This window comes from Lipotes vexillifer, unplaced genomic scaffold (assembly GCF_000442215.2).
Source record: "Lipotes vexillifer unplaced genomic scaffold, Lipotes_vexillifer_v1.1 scaffold690, whole genome shotgun sequence".
Lineage (NCBI taxonomy): Eukaryota > Metazoa > Chordata > Mammalia > Artiodactyla > Lipotidae > Lipotes > Lipotes vexillifer.
In genome coordinates, this window is record NW_006798376.1 from 4,214,280 (window position 1) to 4,217,548 (window position 3,269).

A 3,269-nucleotide genomic window follows, 5' to 3' on the forward strand; every position below is an offset into this window, starting at 1 on the left:
TTTCCCTTTTCAACCTTCCAATACCCACTTAACTGAATCCTTATATTAAATCTTTCTGTTGAAATAACTAGTGTGGTTTTCCTTACTGGACCCTGGCTGATATAATATTCTAGAGATGTTTAGACACTAGAAATAGCAGGAATTCTTACCGTGACATAACATACATGGGAAATAGCATATCAAGGATGACATGCATGTTTGCTCCTTGGGAAATCTGGTAGATTTTGATACCTTTCACTGAAATTCAAAACACTGGAAGAGGAGTCAGACTAAGGAAGGGCTGGGGAGAGATGATTTGTTCCAGTTTGCATAAGTTGTGAGTAAGGGACACAAGTGTAGCACAGGTAAGGAGAGATATCCAAAATAAGTTTGTTATGTGGTTTCAGAACTTTGGAGTAAGAGTTGTTCTAGAGATAAAGATTTTGAGAATTATTAGCATATCAACCAGTAGTTTTCAGTGTAAGAAATGAGAGAGTTTAGACACCTTATTTTAGACTTTTATTCTCATCTACAGCCTGTATAAATCCCTTGGTTGTATAAGGTTATTTCTTCTTTAAATAACGCAAGGACATTGGCTTTTCATTTGAGCACGTTTTTAATGCTCAGAATTGCTATTTAATCATATAAGTACTTTTGCTAATCAGAATGTTTGTGTTTCTGAGTTTTATGCACTGGAGCCCTGCCATCTCATTCTGTAATTCTCTCTTGTTCTATCAGTGCTTTTTATATCATTTGTTCACTTAAAATTAAGTCCAGGATTCAGAAGCCAAACAGCAGTAATACTTCTTGTTTTGTACTAATATAGGGTTTTTACTTCAAGAATTAAAAAATATTGTCAGATTTGAAATCACTTTTGAATTTTCCAGTAAATACAGAAATTTATGGTAATGGAGAAGGAAATGGGGTCAGCCAACCCTTAAAATAAAAAAAATACCAGCACTGCAAGTTTAAATTTAAAATAGGTTATTTAACTCTTTAGCTCTTATGCAATGATTAATTCCACAGTGTGTTCTATTTCTGTGTCATCCTTTACCATGTGCTTACAGAATTAGTTATTATCATGTGCTTTAATGGAAACACAAAGCGTAAATATCATGCTCGTGGTCCCATAGTCATTGGAATGCTGAGATTTTTGTTTCTTAATTTTGTTAGATAATTTAACATATCTGAGACAAGAGAGTTAATTTTTATTTCTTGGTTAAAAACAGAAAATAAAACTAGGAAGTAAATATATTACTGACAAATCCTGTTCCACTGGATGGCTGTTTCAAGATACAGCCACCTACTTCTGCAAACTTTCCACTATTTCTCCACTGACTCAAGAATCTGCTGGATGACTTAAAATTGTAAGTCTCTTTCAATTTCGCAGTAAAGCCAGTTTCACAGTATGAGACAAGGTATACACTTCAGGGTGTGAGTTTACTACTCTGACCCACAATGGAGAATGTAGCCCACTTTAGCGTGTGACCTGTAATTTTCTTTTATTCCTGAGGTCTTTCAGGGCTTAAAAAAGAGATGATTTATGTCTACTCCCTTATGAGATCCTAATGTTCATTGGATTAGATTCAGCTCCAAGCCTATGAAATGCAGTCTCAAGTTTTTATGGGATTTTGTTTGGTTGGCTCTAGTTTATAATAAAGTGTTTTTTGGTATATATACCCTTCTGATCTTCTCCCTATGGAAATGTACACTTTATTTATTTGAAAAAAATGAGATTTTTGGCATGATTTTTTTGCATCTTATGTTTGCCCTTCAACAGTACATATTGACACCCTTCCATGTTACAATATAGTCTTTAATATCATTTTTAGTGACTACCTAGCATTTCCTTGATATCAAAGATAATAGCTCTCATTTATTTAGCACTTACCATGGGTTGAGCCCACTGCCAGCTGCTTATCATATATTGTCAAGTTCAATCCCTGTAGTAATCCCTTGAGATAATAAAAAATAATGGCTAGCCTTTATTGAGTGCTTACTGGGCAGATCTCAAGAAGCTCATCCACCTTATCTCACTCAGTGCTCTTTTACAATAACCCTATGAGGTTAGTACTATTATCACCATTTTTACTGATGAGGGAACTAAGACTTTGAGAGGTAGGGTTACCTGCTCAAAGCCAGCAGCCAGCAAGTGGCTGAGCATAGCCAAAAGCCTTCCCTTGAACTACTGTGCACTCCTGCTACCTCTAAGAGACGGTAGTGCATTTGATCTTAACGTGCTTTAGACCTCAGAGGCAAGTAGACTTCTTGCCATTATGACAGTTTTTTGGTTTCCAGATGTTTGTGAACAAACATCTGTTCAGCTCCCCAGACACCACTAGACCACAGGAACTCCATATTGCCTTGTCATGAGCTTGGATTCCCTGAACTTTTAAGAATCCAACTCGGGGACTTCCCTCGTGGTTCAGTGCTTAAGAATCTGCCTGCCAATGCAGGGGACATCGTTTCGAGCCCTGGTCCGGGAAGACCCCACATGCCGTGGAGCAACTAAGCCTGTGCGCCACAACTACTGAGCCCGCGCGCCTAGAGCCCATGCTCCGCAACAAGAGAAGCCACCGCAATGAGAAGCCCGTGTACCACAAGGAAGGGCAGCCCCCGCTCACTGCAACTAGAGAAAGCCCAAGCGCAGTGACGAAGACCCAATGCAGCCAAAAATAAACAAATTAAATTAAAAAAAAAGAATCCAACTCAACCAGCTATTGTCCTGTTGCATTTCAACACAGGCCTTATTAACTCTGACCAAATAAATGGTCAGGAGAGAAATCCACAACTCTTAGAATGTTCCCCTCTCAGAGCAGGCCCTCCTGACATGAGCTCTGAGGCTAACAGCCTCATTTGCAGGTGGTCAAACAGAAGGCTGAATTAGCTAGGAGCTAGGGTCAGGTTTCCTGTACAATTTCCCAGCCCCTCGCCTCACGGCTCCTCTTCTCAATGTAGCTCCTTGACACATAGGGCAGGTGAGAAATGTCTACTGGTTCACTTCTGCCTCCTGCATGACTGAGCACATCTTGGAGCCCAACAGTTGGCAGCCCCTAACACTCAGATGAGAGAATGGGGAAATGCAGCCAACACAGCTGGATAGTCTGGTGAACTCACACAGCAGGCACTTTTATGGGCTTCCAACCCCTAAGGACAGTGCTGGACCTTGGCTTGGACTGTGGTATGAAATGTTAGGATACCAGATTTCCAATTCCTGCTCCGATTTTCTGTGTGAATTTGAACATACTTAGACTTCACTTTCCTCATCTGTGAAGTGAAGGGGCTAGACA